The sequence below is a fragment of the Callithrix jacchus genome, chromosome 13 (genome assembly GCF_049354715.1).
Source record: "Callithrix jacchus isolate 240 chromosome 13, calJac240_pri, whole genome shotgun sequence".
Taxonomy (NCBI): Eukaryota; Metazoa; Chordata; class Mammalia; order Primates; family Cebidae; genus Callithrix; species Callithrix jacchus.
Window position 1 is genome coordinate 26,736,282 of NC_133514.1, and position 22,234 is coordinate 26,758,515.

Genomic DNA, 22,234 nt, shown 5'->3' on the forward strand with positions numbered 1-22,234 from the left:
CATCTTTTTTACGGCTGCATAGTATTCTGTGATGTATATGTGCCACATTTTCCTTACCCAGTCTATCGTTGATGGGCATTTGGGTTGGTTCCAGGTCTTTGCTATTGTAAACAGTGCCGCTATGAACATATGTGTGCATGTGTCTTTTTAATAGAACAATTAATAATCCTTTGGATATATAAACAGTAATGAGATTGCTGGGTCAAATGGAATTTATATTTCTAGGTCCTTGAGGAAGCGCCACACTGTCTTCCACAATGGTTGAACTAATTTACACTCCCACCAGCAGTGTAAAAGTATTCCTATTTCTCCACATCCTCTCTAGCATCTGTGGTCTGCAGATTTTTTAATAATTGCCATTCTAACTGGCGTGAGGTGGTATCTCAATGTGGTTTTGATTTGCATGATGATGAGCTTTTTTTCATATGTTTGTTGGCCTTATATTTGTCTTCCTTTGAAAAGTGTCTGTTCATATCCTTCTCCCACTTTTGGATGGGTTTGTTTGTTTTTTTCTTGTAAATCTGTTTTAGATCTTTGTAGATTCTGGATATTAGCTCTTTGTCAGCTGGGTAGATTGCAAAAAATTTTTCCCATTCTGCTGGTTGTCAATTCACTCTAATGATTGTATCTTTTGCTGTACAGAAGCTCTGGAGTTTAATTAGGTCCCGTTTGTCTATTTTGGATTTTGTTGCCAATGCTTTTGGTGTTTTAGTCATGAAGTCCTTGCCTATGCCTGTGTCCTGAATGGTTTTGCTTAGATTTTCTTTATTTTGATTTTTAAAAAACAATTTCAGCCTGTGTTGCAAACCTCCCTTGACTGTCTGGAGTCAAGTGATTGTTATTTATGCTGATAAAAGGTTTATAGAGGGCCGGGCGCAGTGGCTCAAGCCTGTAATCCCAGCACTTTGGGAGGCCGAGGCGGGTGGATCATGAGGTCAACAGATCGAGACCATCCTGGTCAACATGGTGAAACCCCGTCTCTACTAAAAATTACAAAAAATTAGCTGGGCACGGTGGCGCGTGCCTGTAATCCCAGCTACTCAGGAGGCTGAGGCAGGAGAATTGCCTGAACCCAGGAGGCGGAGGTTGCGGTGAGCCGAGATTGCGCCATTGCACTCCAGCCTGGGTAACAAGAGCGAAACTCCGTCTCAAAAAAAAAAAAAAAAAAAAAAAAAAGGTTTATAGAAAGGTTTCAAAAATTACTATAGGGGCTTGGGAGAGTTTCTTATTTTCATAAAATTTCCAACTTCCAGAGAACACTGGAGAACAATCTGGTTCACTGAAGCATCTCCTCTCGAGAATAACACCCCACATTAAACCTTTTCACAGCAGGCACCTTCTGCTAGAACTACATACAGGTCACCAACTACTCAGTTCATCTCTTAGTTCTTGTTGCAATGTTTAAGCATTTTCCTCTTCTCCTCCTCCTCCTCCTCTTCATCCTCTTCCTTGCTTTCCTCTCTTACTTCCTCCCTTCTTTTCACCTTTCTTCCTTCCTTTATCCCTCCCTGTGTCTTTTCTCCCTTCTCTCCTTCTATCCTCATTTTGAGGTATAGGCTGGTATATTCTGCTACCCTCTTGTCTCCCATTTAACCTCCCCATGACAAAAGAACCTGATTATATCACTTGACCCAATATGCCCTCTGGATCTGGTAGTCAACCTGACACAGCTATTTATAGCCTGGAACCTCAAAGCATGAGGAAGCTTTCTCTGTGCAGTGGGAAGTGTGAAGGGCAGTCCTTTTCCAGCCTGCCTTGCAAAACTCCCTCTTCTGTTGAGGAAATGGCTACTCATTGTCAAAGATTAGCATCTTTGTAGATTCTTTTTTAAATCTCAGTCCGTGTTTTTATTTTAGTAATTTAACATTTTTTTTTTTTTTGCAACTAGGCTATACAATGTTTAAGGACAGAAGAATCTCATTAATTTCACGTATCTTCAAGTATAGCAGTTGTTATACAAATACTTGACAGATGAAAGAAGAGAGGGAGGGAGGTGGAAAATAAGGGAGAAAGGAAGAAAGGATTGTAGGCAAGGAGATCTTAAATTGCAAGTTAATAAAGTGGTTATTTAATTTACAAAATATTTTAACCCCCAGTTTTTTTCTAAAATACATGTTCATTGCATATAGGCTTGTAAGTAGAATCAATTAACCTTATGTAAAGGGTTTTGATAAACTATGATCAAGGCAGCTATCATGTGATTGCCCTTAATTCCAGGAAAAAAAAAATTACAGTTCTTTTTTAAGGAAAATGGCTTTTAAAAAAAAATGGAACTCTCATATGGTAAAAAGTTCATTATTCAAATAGATCCAATCATCTTGGCAACTTTAAAAAAAATTATTCTACATTCTCTTCACTATCATGGATTTATCTGTTGATTTTAAGAAATCTGAAATATATTTCCCCAGAACCAATTTCCTCTCTAAACCCCAGCTCAATTATTCAACTACCTTCATAATATCCTCACACATTACTTGTAATATACAGATATTCTGAACAGAAGGTGGCACTCACTGAATTACTTTTATATTTCCAAATCTAATCTCCAACTGGTATTTTTTATCTTGCAAACTGGTCTGCTCTTTCAGACCAGACACTGGGAAATTGTTTTTAGACTTGACTCTTCTCTTCTCAGATACAATCCATTAGCAAATCCTCTTGGTTCTAGCTTATGCATATTCTCAAATATTTTCCCTTCTATTCCTGTCACCCAAGTCCAATAACCATCTTTCACATTATTCCTGCTTTTACCAATTTATTCTTCATGCTGAAACTACAAGAATATTTTAAGAATATAACCCAACCATATCAGTCCCTGACCTAATATCTTCTCAGAATAAAGTGCCAAATTCTTATCCGTGACCCTCTGAACCGCTGCAGCCTTCCTTACCCCACATTTCCCATCATATCCTGAGGTTCAGCAGCAGTCTCAGCTGTTCCTCCCATTGCCGTACCTTGGCACAAGCTGTTCCCGTTGCATAGCTTTTCCTTCCTGTCACTCTCTGCCTGGATGTTTCTTTCTCTTTTAAACACATCTCAGAAGTTGCTTCTGGCCTCATCTAATGGCTCACACCTGGAATCTCTGTGCTTTGGGAGGTTGAGGCAAGAATCTCTTGAGGCCAGGAGTTCCAGACCAGCTGGTCGATGTAATGGGATCTATCTCCACAAAAATGTTAATTCTTTTTTTTTAAGTTTATAGTAAAAGTTGCTTTCTCACTGTTCCTTACTGGGTGATCCAGTCTATATATCCTAAATACATCTGTTCTTTTTACTTGTATTATAAATCAATTATAAAAAAATAATAATTTTAAAATATGTATTTGTTCACCTCTAAAATACAAGCCTTGTTAGGGTAGTGAATATATCCCTTTTGAAAATGGCTCTATCCCATAATGCTTAGATAGTGCCTTCTAAATAGAAAATATTCAATTATTTCCTGAGTGACTTGTAGAAAGGGGATAAAATATACACAGAATGACAGGAGGGGACCTCAAAGTTGATATTTGTGAATCAGATATTTTCAAGGACAGAGACATCACACATGCCAGGATGTTTTGGAAAAGATGATAATTGCCATTTGTTGAAACTATACAGTTGCAAGAAGGTAAAGAGTTTAGTATCATGCTCATATGGTCTATGCAGAGATATGTGCATTGTGCCTTATAATCTCCAGGGACTTCATTATGGTCTATAGCTGTCATTAATTAATGTTTGAAATAGAAAAAGGCACTGACTCTAGACCTGTATGACGATTAGACTGAGGGTGCAATTTGGGAGTCTTCCTTACCATTCACATGTTGACGAGGGAAAAAATCCTGTGAGAAGAGAATAGCCAAACCATCCAAAACTACAAGATATTGATCCAAAGAAACTCTGCATTAAGTTTAAGAGGAAGGGCTAAATGTTACAAGCCATCCTAGTGGGAGACTCAGTATAGCAGGTTGTTTCTAAATGTTATTTCTTAAGCAGTGCTTTCACTCTTTCCCTGTTATCAGATAGGAACTTTCTAGAGAAGATCTAATATTAATTTTATTAATAGTTTATTATATATATAATTATTCATCATATTCACCAACCATTTCCTTTGGACAGGCATTATATTAATTAAAATATCTTTACAATATTATCTCATTTATTTATATTAATAACACTATCAAGCTGTTATTAATCTTAGAGGTTATATAATAACAGCTTGATAGTGTTACCTTCATTTTACGGATGTGGACAGCAAGGTCTAGGGAAGTTAAAAAAGTCGACCAGGCACGGTGGCTCACGCTTGTAATCCCAGCACTTTGGGAGGTCAAGGTTAGTGGATCACCTGAGGTCAGGAGTTTGAGACCAGCTTCACCAACATGGTGAAACCCCATTTCTACTAAAGAAACAAATATTAGGTGGGTGCAGTGGCACACACCTGTAGTCCCAGCTACTCTGGAGTCTGAGGCAGGGGAATCGCTTGAACCTGGGAGGTGGAAGTTGCAGTGAGCTGAGATTGTGCCACTGCACTTCAGTCTGAATGACAGAGTTAGACTCTGTTTCAAAAAAAAAAAAAAAGTCTTCCATGATGAGCCAGTATGAAATATAGAGTCAGTATTTGTACCCAATAACTCTGCCTGACAACAGAGTCAGTGCCTTTAGCTATTATGTTTAACTTCTTCCTATTTAAGGATCAGAGAGAGGACCTTGCACATCTTCTTTCCCCAGATACCTTTCATTTGAAGTTGACAGGGGCAATTAAAAAGCATATCCTGTTTCTTGAAATTCAGCATTCCTAGATGAGAGCAAGAGAATGAACAATGTGACCAAAATAAAAGGAATGACCAAAAAAACCCAAAAAATGTAACTCACCTAACCATAGCAGTGTCTTTACTTTTTAATTTTGGATATGCATAAAACTTGTTGATTTTATTTACATGCAATTTTAATTTGCATTGTTAGCAAGCACAGAGTGGTCGAAAAATCTCTATATATACTGGACTGAGGGAATGGTTTGTCTCACCGGGTAGTCTTCACCTGGGATGTACATATTTTTAATGCAAGCGTATTACTAAAGAAGCCAACATTACAAGTAATATCTTGTAGTTCTGGATAGTTTGGCGCTTCCCTCTCACAGGATTCGTTCCCTCATCAATGTATGAATGGTGAGGAAGGCTCCCAAATTGCACCCTCAGTCTAATCATTGTACAGGTCTAAAGTCAGTGCGTTTTCTATTTCAAATATTAATTAACCAAAGCTATAGATCATAATGAAGTCCCTGGAGATTATGAAGCATAATGCATATACCCCTGCATAGACCATGCTAGCATGATACTCTTTACCTTCTTGCAACTGTATTATATCAACAATAAAGGAAGTCGCAACCCTATATAGACATTATAAATACTAGAAGAGCTTTTAATAAATAGCGTATCCCATTTCCACACTACATAGATCAATTAGAATCTCCAGCAGTGAGGCTCAGGCTTTGATATTTTAAGAGGCTTCTTAGGCTATTTCAAGGTGTAGCGTAGCTGGGAACGACTGCATCTGCACTTGAAGTTTACTTTTTGAGACATATCACACTTTTGAAAAGGACATAACAAAGTACCTGGCACACAGTAATGTTTTAGCAGAGGTTAAAACAATATTAATATTATACAACTAGACCCTTAGCCTTTTTTTTTGTACTTTGTTCTGTTATGAAGAGGTACCACAACTTAGATCTTCTTTGATCTTCCAGATTCAACATAAGGTTTTCTACCAGTCCTTATTGATTTTGTGGGAGGTGGGGAATGTTACAATAAGGCTTTAGTCTTGTCTTTGAATTTCTTATCACACTAGTAAAACAGCTGATAAGTTTTCCAGGAGACTAGAAATGGCATGTATCACCCCTGAAAAATACACACAGATATGCATTGCTAATTGTGTCCTAGGCACTGTCTCAACTACTTTAATTTTTTAACTCATTCAGTCTTCACAGCTATTCAATTTTGGCCTCATTTAATAGATGAGTACACTAATAATCAGAAGAATTAAGTAATGTAGCCAAGATTACATGGCAGAGGTAGGATTTGAACCCAAGTAACCATCACACTGACTGACACAACTAGTTGGCAACAACAGTTATTAACAAAATCAATAATTATTAACTTACTAAGTAATTAGTTGTATAAATTAACAGCAAATACGTATTTCCTTAGTTTAATTCCATGTAACAACTTTGACTGAAATCTAATTATAAATCATTCCTGTTATTCCCAATACAATTGAACTAAGTTAATATAGTATTACCCTGGACCCTCAAATGTTAGCATTATATTATTTGGATTTAGCATCCACTTATTTTTCAGTCCTCAGTTTCATAAATCAAAATTTTAATGTACTTTTCCTTTATTCTATAGCATTTGAATTGTTTCTGTCTCCTCAAACTCTAGGGGAAGTAACATTCTAGTGTTTGGGATTGATTCTAAGAAGTTAGAGAAGGTGTTATTTTATATACATTCATTTATTTGATTCTTTGTAATATTTAACACAAAGATACAGACTTTTTACCTGAAGTAGTTTCTAAAAGGCAACAAAGCTTTTGTTTCTTTTTGCCATATTTGTGAGCCTTCTCTTGGTTCATCTTAAAATTTAAAAAAGATTGCCCAGTGAGATCAATGACTTCTTTCTCAGGGAATGTGAAAACTGACTGTGTCTTCAGTGTGAGAGGCCCAGGGATCATCTGAAGCAAAGATAAGCTCCTGTTCATTGTGACCTGAAGCAGAGACCCTTAGGGGAGCAAATTTGAACAATCCTTGTCCATTTTTGTCTAGAGTGATCACTAAAGGAATACAGATGGATTTCTTTTAAGTAATGTAAAAGCAAAGTCAAGCTTTTCCTTTGAGTTTGCACCATTTACATTTGATTATCTTTGCCCAATGGAAATAAATTTTCTAATGACATATGTGCTGTATATATTTTAGAAGTATGCACTTCAAAAGTCAACTGAGGGGCAATGGAAGAACCATTCATTAACTATAGTTGCTTAACTCACAAAGCAGTTCTTTATTTTGAAAGCTAACACAATTATCTTTCTTTCTTTTTTTTTTTTTTTGAGATGGAGTCTTGCTCTGCTGCTCAGGCTGGAGTACATGGCATGATTTTGGCTCACTGCAACCTCTGCCTCCCAGGTTCAAGTAATTCTCCTGCCTCAGCCTCCTGAATAGGTGGAATTACAGGTGCATGCCACAATGCCTGGCTAATTTTTTGTAGAGATGGGGTTTCACCATGTTGGCCAGGCTGGTCTCGAACTCCTGACCTTGTGATCTGCCCACCTCGGCTTCCCAAAGTGCTGGGAGTAGAGGCATGAGCTACAGTGCCCAGCAATTAAAAAAAATTAAAAAAGCAAAGTTTAAGTAATATGAGGCAGTTGCACATCTGTACTTACTGAATATTTTATATTATTATATTTTAAGATCTTTAAACTCAGATGCATGCCGTTAATTAAAGCTTGATAAATCAATGCCAGTGAATTAAATCCTTTTTTTTATGCCCTCCCCTTTAGATCACTACATCAGACCCTACCCATCTTCAAGGTCCAATAAGTATTTTTTTTTTTTTTTTTATGGATTGGAGGTTTCAGTGGGACGGGAGAATCACAAGGAATCAGGTGTTCAGAGGAATGTATTGAGTAGAGGTGAGGAACTAGGATGTTGAAAAGTAAAAAGGGGAGAGAAGGAAAGGAAGAAAGGGGAAGAAAAAGAGGGAGAGAGAACAGGAATATTGTTTCATTCTAAAAATGGGTATTAATAATGGCCGATCAATATTTTGTGTATTTAAAATGGAGAACTTTATAAATATTTATTGAGTTTACTTGTTCCGGATCTGAGTTGAAGTCCTGGATATCCTTATTAATTTTCTGTCTCATTGAGTCTAAATCTCATTATGGGTCTTATATATCTGGGTATTAAGATCTCTTATTGTTGCATTGATCCTTTTACCACTGTATCTTTGTTGCTTTGAAATCTATTTTATCAAATGTGAGAATCGCAACTCCCGCTTTTTGTATATTTATTTATTTTTGCTCTCTATTTGGTTGGTAAATTTTTCTCCAATCCTTTGTTTTGAGTCTTTGTGTATCTTTGGATATACTGTTAGGTTTTGGCCGTATCTTTTGATTGGGGGATTTAGTCTATTTAAATTTAGGGTTACTGCCATTTGATGTTAACTGGCTGTTTTATCCATTCGTTGATGTAAATTCTTCTTTATGTTGATCCTCTTTACTTTTTGGTATATTTTTAGAAAGGCTCATACTGGTTGTTCCTTTCTATGTATAATGCTTCTTTCAGAAGTTCTTGTAAAGCAGGCCTGGTGGTAATAAAATTTCTGAGTACTTGCTTGTTCATAAAAGATTTTATTTTTCCTTCAATTGTGAAGCTTAGTTTGGCAGGATACAAGATTCTAGGCTGGAAGTTCTGTTCTTTAAGTATGTTGAATATTGGCCCCCACTCTCTTCTGGCTTGTAGGGTTTCCGATAAGAGATCTGCTGTAAGTCTAATAGGCTTTCCTTTATGGGTAACCTGGCCTTTCTCTCTGGCTGCCCTTAGTATTTTCTCCTTTGTTTCGATCCTGGTGAATCTAACGATTATGTGCCTTGGGGTTGCTCTTCTTGAGGAATATCTTTGTGGTGTTCTCTCTATTACCTGGGGTTGAATAGTGTCCTGCTTTGCTAGATTGGGAAAATTTTCCTGGATAATATCCTGAAAAGTATTTTTTAACATGTTGTTTAAGATTCTGTGCGACATAGGTAGACAAGGTATTTTATTTTTCAGTATTAAAGAAAGCTGTGAATGCTTATCAGCATAGTTCATAGCATCTCCTGTCTGGGACTCAGTATTGAATCACTGATAAAGACAGTAATATTTATAAAGCTCTATGAGAAATTTCTAAAATTATGGAGATCACAGGATAATTAACTGGTTGCTAATTATTCACAGTTTAGCATAAATATATTAAAATATAATTCTATTTCATCTGAAAAGAGAAATCCAATTTGTCAGTTTTTTGGCCTGTATTAATTCCCATTACTGTCATAAAAAATTGTCACAAATTTAGTGACTTGAAACACCATATATTTACTACCTTACCATTTTATAGACCAAAAATTTGATAAGAATCTCGTCAGGCTAAATTTAAGGTGATAGGAGGGCTGTTTTCTTTCTGGAGATTGTAGGAGAGATTCTATTTCCTTCACTTTTTCAGCTTCTAGGAATTCCCACATTCCTTTGCTTTTAACCCCCTTTAAAATGAGCAATGTAGCATCTCTCTGACCCTACTCTTGTAGTCCATCACTTTCTGTGGAAAGATTCTGCACTTGTAAGGACCCATGTGATTAGATGAGTCCTGCCTGGATACTCCAGCAGAACTTCCCAGTCTCATGGACCCTCACTTAATCAAATATGCCAAGTCCCTTTTGACAAGTTAGGCAACATATTCACAGGTTAGGATGTAGACACCTGCCATTATTCTGCCTACCATATGCTTTGTATGAAAGAATAGCTACATGATGACTGGCCCTTGTTTTAGTAGTTTCCATTTCTGACATGCAAACTTCTTGCTCTAATCCATGCCCCATCATATCCTGATTTTAGAACCATAGAATAATAGATTTGGATGAAAACAGAGATCATATGGTTCAAAGCTTCCATTTTAGGAGTGAAATGGATACAATTCACCAGTAAAAGTAAGTGATTCATGGAAATTAATTCTTTAGTGGTGATGACCATGTTTCTTAATTTGCTGTTGAACTGTTAAAAAGTATTGATCATAATTTTTATTTACTAAGTAGCATGACAGTTTGATGTAGAAACAATCTTTATTTTTTCTTGCATATTTATTGTTCTCTCAACATATGTCTACAATTTAATGACGTGTTATTAATATATAAAATAATAAACTATTATTTAAACATTTAACTTTGGTTTTTACAAAAAAAAAAAGAACAGTTAAGGTTGGCTTTATCTAAGGAGATGTGATGCTATAAATTTTTCCTGCTTGCTAGAATTTCCAGACTATTCGTTTTTAAATGTTACAGAGTTCCTTTGTCACAGTCATGTCTCACAGCGATCAGTGACACAGAATATATAGCTTCTATTTCAATACAGAAGAATCATCTTTATTTACATATGTGCATCATGTTTTTGAGTGAGAGAAATTTCAGGGGGTGAAATTAGGCATGTTGCTATATCCCCTATGCTCAGCAGATACATCCTCATAGCACATGTTACATTACCTGAAGAACTAGGGCATGTTTGGTAATAGGGCCTAATAAAGTAAAGTGACTTGGGATAGTAAATAAGCAGTCTTTCAGGAGTTCTGAAATTGTATGAAAGCCATAAGATAAAATGACATACAACAACATTTGTAATAAATTGTGATTGTTAACATAAGCATATCTTAGATATGTTACAGGTTCAGTTCCAGCCCACTGCAATAAAGCTAGTCACCAGAATTTGTTGGTTTCCCAGTGCATGTAAATTATATCAGGCCGGGCGCAGTGGCTCAAGCCTGTAATCCCAGCACTTTGGGAGGCCAAGGTGGGTGGATCACGAGGTCAAGAGATAGAGACCATCCTGGTCAACATGGTGAAACCCCGTCTCTACTAAAAATACAAAAAATTAGCTGGGCATGGTGGCGCTTGCCTATAATCCCAGCTACTCAGGAGGCTGAGGCAGGAGAATTGCCTGAACCTAGGAGGCGGAGGTTGTGGTGGGCTGAGATTACGCCATTGCACTCCAGCCTGGGTAACAAGAGCGAAACTCCGTCCCCATCCCCTCAAAAAAAGAAAAGTTATGTCTACATTGGATGATAGTCTGTTAAGTGTGCAATAGTATTATGTCTAAAAATATACATACCATAATATAAAAAAGCTTTATTGCTAATGACCATCTGAGCCTTCAGTGGGTTGTAATCTTTTTGCTTGTGGAAGATAGTGTCTGGATGTTAATAGATGCTAACTGATTAGGGTGGAGGTTGCTGAAGATTGAGGTAGCTGTGGCAACTTCTTAAAGTAAGATAGTTAAGTCTGTTGCATTGATTGACTTTTCCTTTTATCAAAGATTTCTCTGTAGCATACTATCTATTCAATAGCATTTTACCCACAGTAGAACTTCTTTCAAAATTGAAAGAAGTCCTACTTCTAGTCAGTCCTCTCTAGCCCTGCCTCTGCTTCATCAACTAAGTTTACGGAATATTCTAAATACTTTGTTGTTATTTTAACAATGCTCACACTATCTTCACTAGGAATAGATTATATGCCAAGATGTCATTTTCTTTGTTCATCCATAGAAATAACTTCTTATCTTAATGTTTTATCCTGAGACTGCAGCAATTCAGTGACATCTTCACGCTCCTCTTCTAATCCTAGTTCTCTTGCGATTTCCACCTCCTCTGCAGAACTCTCTCCACTGAAGTCTTGAACCTGTCCAAGTCATTCATAACTGGAATCAAGTTCTTCCAAACGTCTCTTAATGTTGCTATTTTGACCTTCTCTCACGAATCATGGATGTTCTTAATAGCATTAAGAATGGCAAATCCTTTCCAGAAGGTTTTCAGTTTACTATTCCCAGATTCATCAGAGGAATTACTATCTGTGACATTTATAGCCTTACAAAATATTTTTCTTAAATAAGACTTCAATGTTGAAATTATTCCTTGATCCACGGGCCGCACAATGGCTGTTCTTTTTGCAGGCATGGAAACATTAATCTCCTTGTGAATCTCTATCGGACCTTTTGGGTGACTAGGTGTATTGTTAATAAGCAGTAATATTTTGAAAGGAATGTTGTTTTTCTCAGCAGTAGGTCTCAGTAGCAGGCTAAAACTATGCAGCAAACCATGCAATAAGCAGATGTGCTGCTATCACGCTTTGTTCTTCTATTTCTAGAGCACAGGCAGAGTAGAGTTAGCATAATTCTGAAGATTCTGAGGATTTCGGAAATGGTAAATGAGCATCGCCTTCAACTTAAAGTCATCAGCTGCATGAACACCTAACAAGAGAGTCAGCTTGTCCCTTGAAGCTTTGAAGCCAAGCATTGACTCTCCTCTCTAGCTATGAAAGTGTTAGATGGCATCTTCTTCCCATGGAAGGCAGTTTCATCTATGTTAAAAATCTGTCAATAAGGATAGCACTTTCATCAATTATCCTCACTAGATCTTCTGGATAACTTACTGCAGTGTCTACATCAGCACTTGCCTCTTCACCCTGCCCTTTTAGGTTATGGAGATGGCTTATTTCCTTAAACCTCATGAACCAACTTACTCTAGCCTCACACTTTTCTTGTGGAGCTTCCTCACCTCTCCCAGTCTTCATGTCATTGCAGAGAGTCAGGGCTTTGCACTAGGATAGGCTTTGTCTTGGGGGGATGTTGGGGCTAGTTTGATCCATCTAGATCATTAAACTTTGTCCATATCAACAGTAAGTCTGTTTCACTTTCTTATCATTTATGCCTTCACTAGAGTAGCACTTTTAATTTCCTTCAAAATCTTTTTCTTTATATTCATAACTTGGCTGTTTGGTTCAGGAGGCCTCATTTAGGCCTGCTTTCCACATGCCTTCCTCATAAGGCTTAATCATTTCTAGCTTTTAATTTAAAGCCACAGAGGTCTGACTCTTCCTTTCACTCAGAGGACATTATATAGGTTATAAATGAATTGACCTAATTTCAATATTGTTGTGTCTCAGGGAATAGGAAGCCCAAGGACAGGGAAAGAGATAGGGGAACAGACAGCTGGCAGAGCAGTTGGAACACACTCACCACTGATCCAGTTCTTGGTCGTATGGGTGTGTTCATGGCACCTCAAAACAATTATAATGGTAACATCAAAGATCACTAATCATAAGTCAACATAATGCATAATAATCACATAAAAATTTAAAATATTGTGAGAATTGCTAAAATGTGACAGAGACATAAGTGAGCACATGATGTTGGAAAAAATGTGCTAATAGATTTACTTACTTCAGAATTGGCACAAACCTTCAATTTACAAAAACAACAATATCTGTGAATTACAATAATGCAAAGCACCACGAAACAAGGTATGCTTGTATTATGCATATTTAAAATAGCTACATTAGTAGTATATGTTCACAAATAGTATTTGTAATAATGCAAATACTATTTGTGAACATTTTATGTTCAACTATATAATAATATATTTGTGAACATTTTCACAATCTTTTTTATTTATGTACTTCAAGAATATGTAATACACAGGGCTGATGTTCTTGTTGTTATTTTATAGGTAAGAATTTTGAGTCCAAGTCAAGTTACTTGCCCAGCTCTTCTAACCCTCAACCACCCTCCAGCTTTTTGTGTCTTATTAGTTTACACATATGAAGTGTGATGTCAATGTAATACATTAATATAAAATAACATGAATTGCACATCCTGTTTCAGAACTATCTAATTAGAAGTTTTATTTTCAATGCAAAATTAAGATTCAGAGAGTTTAACTTGAGCACAATTTTTAAAATACAGGTTGAAGTAAAGTACTTTTACAAGATTTTTATCTGTCTACATTTTTTTTGTCTGTCTTTCCTAAATAAAGCTGAGCTTGAAGAAAGAAAGCCGAGGGGGTGGAATTCAAAAATAGTTTCTTGTCTCAAGCACCACACGTTGATATGATGATGATATACTGTACCATTGCTATTTTTTCACTGAATCAGGGGTGGTAGGAAATTAAGTGGTTTAAACTGCAGCAGGAGAATATATGTTAGATTTTAGGAGTATTATGCTGATTATAAGCATTATAAGGAAAGTTATTAGGGTGAAGGAAAGGAATTGGAGAAACAAAAATATCATGTTACTTTGTGTAGGGTTTGAAAATTGGCAAATGTGCTCGATAATATTTTGGATCTTATTTAATGATTATTTGAAATATGCATGAAGTTTTATGAAAGAGTAAAATTCCTGTAGCAATGTACCCATATCATTAAAGTAATATTTTAAGCCAGAGTTATCAAAACCTGTTGAAAAATCTGTATGTTAAAATAATGTTTGCTCCCAAAAAAAGTTACATATTTTTGAGAAAAACAATGACTGAATATAGACAAAGTGTTTCAGTAGCAGATCAAGGCATTATGCTTTATAAAAAGGGATGAAATTGATATTTTACCATTCTTTTGCTTCATATAAACAATGAGACAATTTAATATACACTAATGAAAGGAATCAATATTTTATTTGGATCTTATAATAATGATTTATAGGAATATTTCTTTTTTTTTTTTTTTTTCTGTTTCCTTGAAGTTTATTTCCTATTAATTGTAACATCATGTGCATTTTTCTCCCATTTATTCTTCAGGACAGGTTATAGCACTGGATATTGCTGATCATATGTTCTTCTATCTGCTTTCCTCTGGCTGCTGAAAATAATTCTATTTTTACTATCATTTATTTTTTTATTTTTTATTTTTTTAAATTTTTTATTGGATTATAGGTTTTGGGGTACATGAGCAGAGCATGCAAGACAGTTGCGTAGGTACACACATGGCAGTGTGCTTTGCTTTTTTCTTATAAACTTTCAATATCCTTCAATATAACAATAGGACTTTATTGTTGCTTATTTCTTTATTTTCACATGTGATATGATTATGTCTACTTTCTTTCTATATTCTTTGTTTCACTTCTCTTCCTGTATTCTTCATTGCTCTGGTCAGACAATGCTGTGAAATCATAGAGTCACTGTTCAAGTTCAAGAGGGTTATTAAAACATGGCAGAGCTTCTCAGATAAGGCCATAATAAAACAGGAGCTAGAGATGGTGATGAAATCGTGGTTGGCAAAAGTATATCTTTATGCATCCCTGTTGATCAGCTCAATCTCTTACTCCACCCATGAGACAGTGCCCTTGAACCTTATCAATCAGTCTTTTCTCATTTAAGGATAAAGATCACTATTAGGTGTATTGGTCAGTTGCTTTTCTGAAAAAATATGATAGTTTATATTCTTTGCCTACTTGTTTTTTATTTTATTATATATTGACAAATTATAATTCTATGTATTTATGAGGCTCAAAGTGATGTTTTGTTAGTTGTATACAATGTAGAATGACTGAATTAAGCTAATACATCTATCACCTCAAATATTTATCATTAATCACTTCTATTGAACTGAAATGTTGTATCCTTTGACCAACATCTTCCTATTTCCCTCAGATTCCAGCTTCTGGTAAACACAATAAAACACAATTTAGCCTTAGGAAAGAAGGAAATTCTGTCTTTTGCAACTATATGGATGAATCTGGAGTATAATAGGCAAAATGAGATAAGCCAGGCACATAAATATAAATACTGCATGTCTATTTTCTTAAAGGCCTTCAGACTTTTCCAGTGACTTTATTTAATCTTTAAGTATTGAATTATTAACTCTTTCCTGTCTTATTGCTATAGCTGCTACGCTCAGTATTGTTTACATTTTCCTCTAATGTGCATCTAGTTATAATTATTCATAATTTGTGTATGATTGTGTATGTGTGTGTATATATATAGCTATGTATGTATGTAGATATGTTTATAGGTTTTGCTGTTTTTGATTAAATGTTTCCATTTTAGCTTCAAACCCAATAATATCTTCACCAATAATCCAAGTAATATAAAATAGAAGCATATATATATATATATGTGTGTATATATATATACACACATATATATATATAATAGAGGCATATATATATGTGTATATATATATACACATATATATAATATGCATCTAGTTTTTGCTGTTTACATTAGCATATCCAAATATCTAAAATGACAATGCATTCAGAAACCTCAAATTGGCACAGTGTTTTAGGAAAATAATTTAAATGTATGAATCAAGTTAATCAAGTGAATATTGGAGTCAATATTGATTGACTTCATAGTTATCCATTAAAAGCAAATGACAAAAATTATGAATAAGGATTTACGCATGAAACAGTTTTAGTTTAAATATAATGTCTACGATGAGGACCCCAAAATTGATATCTACATTCAAGACTTCTCCTTTGAATCCAGACTTGTATATTTAACTACCTGTTTGGCATTTCCACTAAGATATCCAACATAAGAGTGTGGAAAATGATATGGCCTTGGCCCTCCCTCAACCTGTTCCTCTTGCAATCTGTCCCATCTCACTAAATGGCATCACCATTATTCCAGCTGCTTAAGCCAAAACCCTGACACCATCTTTGACCTCTTGATTCTCTTACGGCCTACCATAGTCTAATAATACATCCAGATTTGACTTCTCCCACCTCTACTGCAGTACTCAGCCCTACGTCATTATGTCCTTACCTCTTCTATTGTAGTAGCTTCTCAACTTGCATCCTGGCTGTAGACTTGCCCCTTTATTCTGCTGCAACCTAAAAGCCAGAGTGATGTAAAGACTCAAATTCTATCATGTTGCTACTCTTCTTAAACCTTCTAGTGATTTCCCCAGCTCATTTAGAATAGAAGAAGCCAAGACTTTGCAATGACTTTAAAGGCCTACAACGTCTACCCTCCTGTGATATGTCTGATTTCATCTCTTTCTTTTCTTCTCAATCAGTGTAACCTCCTGCTTCTCCCTGAACATGCCAGGGACACTTTTCCCCGGAGCTTTCCACTGGGAAGCTCTTCCTCCCTCCCCCAAAGTAGGAAATAAGAATAAATTAAAGGCTCCCCTTCAAAGCTTTCCTCTTAGTTCATTATGAATAAATAACAGTTTCTTCAGAGGTTAATTTACTTTAAAGCTTTTGCTAATAATCTTAAAGTAGCTGTTGGTCAAAATAAAGAAATAAGTGCATCCCGTGCTCTTTTTGTTCTCCTCTGCTTTTACTTCTTTTTTTTTTAAATATATATTTTATTGCATTTTAGGTTTTGGGGTACATGTGAAGAACATGCAAGATTATTGCATAGGTACATACATGGCAATGTGGTTTGCTGCCTTCCTCCCCATCACCTATATCTGGCATTTCTCCCCATGTTATCCCTTCCCAACTTCCCACCTCCTGCTGTCCCTCCCCCACTTCCCCCCACCACAGACCCCAGTGTGTGATGTACCTCTCCCTGTGTCCATGTGTTCTCATTGTTCAACACCTGTCTATGAGTGAGAACATGCGGTGTTTGATTTTCTGTTCTTGTGTCAGTTTGCTGAGAATGTTGGTTTCCAGGTTCATCCATGTCCCTACGAAGAACACAAACTCATCTTTTTTATGGCTGCATAGAATTCCATGGTATATATGTGCCACATTTTCCCTGTCCAGTCTATCATCGATGGGCATTTGGGTTGGTTACAAGTCTTTGCTATTGTAAACAGTGCCACAATGAACATTTGTGTACATGTGTCCTTATAATAGAATGCTTTATAAACCTTTGGATATACCCAGTAATGGGATTGCTGGATCAAATAGAATTTCTATTTCCAGGTGCCTTTACTTCTTTAGAACATTTCCAAGTTTTTAGGCAATTGGGTCAAGCATAGAATGTGAGGTCCCATTCTGGCCAATGGAGACTGGACATAGCAGTAGGGCAGTTACGTCAGGTTATGAAAGTTATAAATGTCTCTGTCTCCCTTGTTCAAGTGTGCTCTCATGGCAAGACTGCCAGAGAGTTGCAGCCTTCCTGCAGGAAGGAAACTAACCTTGCTGAGTGATCCATTGTCATGGTGTGGATTTTCCCTGACATTATAAACCAGTTTCCAACACCCAGCCACGTAATTTCAGGATTATCTGTTCTCTTACCTCCCTGAGGTGTTTGTTCAAATAATTCCTTAGTGAAGCCTTCTCTGATCACCTCAATTAAACATGTTTCCACCCTCTGACCCTTTTTTCTCCACTTCCCAATTATTTTATTTCCCCTTAGACTTCATCTCCATCGAATAAGCCGTAAGTTATTTTATCATGTTTATATTTTTGTCTTTATGACTAGGATATATGTTCTCTGAGGGCAGGGATTTTTTGTCAGTTTCTTCTATGCTATCTCTCAGGATGTAAAAGAATATCTGATACAAAGAAGGCCCTTCATAAATATTTGTTGAAATGAAGTAAGCTATGAACAGTTGTGAAAAATTACAAACAATCATCAATAAACAATGTTCACTACTAAAAGTCTGGCTTAAAAATCTATGATCATGCATGGGATAGACTATTAAGTGGTCAAATATTGTAATAACAGAGGGTAATGTGCTATTCCCTTAAGTGAAAAAGCTAAGTATACGATAATATATACAACATAAAGTGTTTTATGATTAAAAAAGACAGACTGGATAGAAATATGCTAAAGTTCTAACCGATCAATGTAGATAGTAAGGGTAAATTTTATTCTGCTCCTTTATATTTTCATGTCCTTCTCAAATTCTCTTCAGTGAGTAGCGCTACTTTTTATGATTAGAAAAATATAACATCAACAGCACAACCCCCCAAAGATTCTGCAATTATTTTAAAAGACTGATTAAAACAAACAGAATAACCCTGACATTTGCTCGGCCTTTTTAAATGCATCAATTGAGTCCTACAATTACTGGGCCTTTTCTGGGTGCCAGGCACTGTAGGGAATATAAAGATGAAAGTTCTTCTCCTGCCTTTAAGATGCCAGGTAAGAGAGCAAGGACACCTTCCCTCAATGAAAAGGGATCATAATGCAGGCTGTGAATGAAGTTCAAGCAAGTGTCAGAGGACCAGCTGAGCTATTGAGAATAAGATCATTCCCCTTGTTTTGAAAATTTTTCAATCAAAGAAGGATCCAACTCAATTAACTACATGTTTTGCATAACAGCACGTATTGATGTATCATACTCAAAATTCACACTTAGGAGCCTTGAAATTATAGGTGTCAGTGCCCAAGCATCAAAAATTAGGTAGGTAATATACTAGTCTAACCAGGACCATACCTGCATTAATTAATCCCCTAACACCGACTATGCATCATACACTGTCTTGGTGCTGAGAATACAATGCTGAGTAAGACTCAATTTCTTTCTTTAATGGATGATTGGATTAATTTAAAAACAAATAGGCACATGGGCACATTAAATAGGATGTATGATACAAAGGAGAAATATTTGGAGAGAATATGGTTATTGAAGCCCACCTGGGATGGAATTTTCAGTGATTGATTTGGTAAAGGATTTCCAGAGAAGGTGACATTTGAGAGAGAAATAAAATACAATTAGTAATTTAATAAGACAAGGAAAACATCATGGCAAGGGGGTGATGAATGCTGTCGATTTTTCTGAAAGGAAGAAAGACCCTGCAGAAGTCACAGCTGAGAGACAGAGTGAACATCTGCCTAGCTACCTGTCTATACTTGGAACCAGTGAGTTTAGTATCATAAAAACCAGAAGGACTGGAGGACCAAAAGGAGGTGGGATAAGAAGGGTTCACTCTAGGGCTTATTTTTAATATTAAATTGTGATATTGATAATTTGTAACATCAAATATAATGTGAAATATATAGAATTAAAATAGATGACTTATGAAATACTACGTATCTTTTATTCTTAAAGTAAGTGAATGCTAAATGTTTACCTTCTTGGTGCTATATACACTTAGGAGATCCCTACCATTTTTTTTTCTGCGTGCAGATAAAGTTTTAAAAACCATGAGAATAGTTCTGTCTCTAGTTTTAATTTCCACTTTGTAGAAAACTTTAGTAATCTATATGCAAAATGTCTTGACTAACAGACAACCAGTACATGTTAGGTCTTTACCATCTACCTACCAAGAAGGGCAATGTCTAAGAATGAAGAACCTATATATAGCTTATGGCATAAATAAATAGTTAACTTATACTGATATATAGATAATTATTTGTGAACTTATTGACATGGATTATATTACATTAGTCCTTAACTCAATGCCTTTGTAAAACTTATGATGTACTCAGCCCAATAGGGTACATCAAAACATGCCAGGTTTGGAAAGCATTTTGGCACTAAGGGAAGGATATGCATTGCACATTCTCAGTGCAGTGGATTCTAAACAAGACATTTATATTTAGAATTAATCAGACTCTTAGAGAAGCATTGTGATTGTTATTCAACCTGTTGCTTCAAATTACCTCTTTCCAACGTCTTTGAAATCAATCTGTCAAATAATCATCAAGAGTAATTAGTTTATGCTAAACTCCCCATATGAAATTTAAGGATGGCAAAACAAATGGTTGGCTCCATTACAATTCAATTTGTTGTTACTTGATTGCTATTCTAAATATATGATAAGTAAGGAGATACTCCTTCCATCATCATACCTAGCCAGCTGCCTTCAAATTCTTACTTCCATAAACATAAATGAGAACCTATAATGCTATTTTCAAGGCTTATGATATTTGAAGGTAGACCGGAAACAAACAACAACAACGAAAAGGAGAAGAAGAAAGAAGAAAAAATAAGGCAGCTACTATTGGAAAAAACAAACAAAATCCAGGATATGAGCGAGGATAGCTATGAGGAACTTGTCTGAATTCCAGGTCAGGTCAAAGTCATAATCTCCCTTAGTAGAGGTTGAAATCTAGAAACTAGGCTGTGTAAGATTCCAGGAGACACAAGGGTATGAAACTCATAACCAAATAGCTATTAATAACTAGACTCAAAAGAGCATAGAGAGTGAAATATGAAGTGTGAAACATCATTTTATCTTGGACAAATGAGTTTTGTTCTGGGCTTTTGTCATTATTAAATAAAATAAGGATTAAAACAGTAACTATCAATTATTATTTTCTTCTTTTTTTAGCACTGAAAGTTATTTTTAAAAATTATTGCTTGTATTCAATGTGTAATATTGAATATGGCTGAAGCACAAGTAGATATAATAATAGAGTCTTGCTTTCTCTTCAGGTTCTTACCCCAAAGTAACCGCAAACAACCTTTTAACCCAAGATTCCAAGGGACACAACTGCCAGTACAGGAGAAAGTTCCTTTTCGTTCTCACCTTGCACTCTGGTTTTTAAAAGCAGCCCAACATTGAGGCGAGGGAGGTTCCTAAACTTTCCTCTCTCTGTATCACCAGATGAAATAGTTTTAAAGTAAAATATGAAATGAGAAAGAGTTTACTTCTAAAATAGAAACCAGACACAAGGACGAGAGACCAACTAAATTTACATCGTTTTGAAGCTTCTTTTAAAAAATAATAAATATATTTTTTAAAAATTATCCTACTCATTAAGAATTATGTATAACTATATAGATATAAAATGAGATACAATCAATAAAATTAGAAATATTAAAAAACAGTGGTTACTGTCCAATCGTTGTATACCATATATTTTGTTAAATTCTGGGTGAAGTGGGGAGGGATAGTCCATGGATTTGACTCCAAATGATACTGAGCCTGGAGGGTCTAACGCAGGTGAGAAAAGGGAAAAAGCCAAGACAAAGTGAACCTGGAGATGGAAAAATAGAAAAAGAGAGTAGACTGAGGAAGGTGTTGGAAGGAGTTGTGCTGCTATCAGCAATGGAGCTGTTGTAATCAAACAATGGGGTTTGAGGAAAAGAAATATGGATAGTGAACAGTACTGAAACTGGGTGGGAGAATTGCCATCTGAGTGATTGGCTAATGGATTCTAAGGACCTAATCAGTCTGAGTGGTACAGGCTAACATCTTTTATTTTAAAAATATCTTTATTACATAGCAATAACAAATGTGTTGAGATTGTGTCTACAGATATGGTACGAACAATATTCATTCTAACACATAGACAGAAGGAAAATAATTTTATGTTAACTAGATCTACAACTCTCAGTAGAGATAAGTCTGATAGGCATGTTGTAAAAATAAAATATGAAGACAGCCCCAAAAATATGAAACATATTTTTTAAACTGCATATAATTTAGAGTACGTGGTAGACACCATGGTATGCTTCGCAATAGTTTCCTCAAGGAAAGACTCCTGTTCCAGCTTCTGAAACATGAGCAGACAGTCCACAGATGTCAGTCCCATTAGGGATTGCCTCAGATAGAAGAGGTATTTTGCTAAGACCTCACATGCAATTACAGATAGAAACTGATTCGAGAACTTTCTAGCTTTTTGATGTGAGCATTTAGTGCTATAAATTTTCCTCTTAACACTGCTTTTGCTGCATCCCAGACATTCTGTGATGTTATCTCTTTGTTTTCAGTAGTTTGAACAAACGTCTTGATTTTTGTCTTAATTTCATTATTTACCCAGGAGTCCTTCAGTAGCAAGTTGTTCAATTTCCATGTAGTTGTTTGTTTCTTGATATCGAGTTATAGTTTGATTGCACTGTTATCTGAGA

The 22,234-nt window shown here is 35.8% G+C and overlaps 1 protein-coding gene and 1 long non-coding RNA gene across 2 annotated transcripts in view; both read left to right on the forward strand.

Annotated features, from left to right (window-relative positions):
• The window catches only part of SGCZ (sarcoglycan zeta), a 1,232,742-nt gene that overhangs the window by 336,798 nt on the left and 873,710 nt on the right, over positions 1-22,234 (forward strand). The window lies entirely within an intron of this gene.
• The window catches only part of LOC144578953 (uncharacterized), a 37,616-nt gene that overhangs the window by 848 nt on the left and 14,534 nt on the right, over positions 1-22,234 (forward strand). The window lies entirely within an intron of this gene.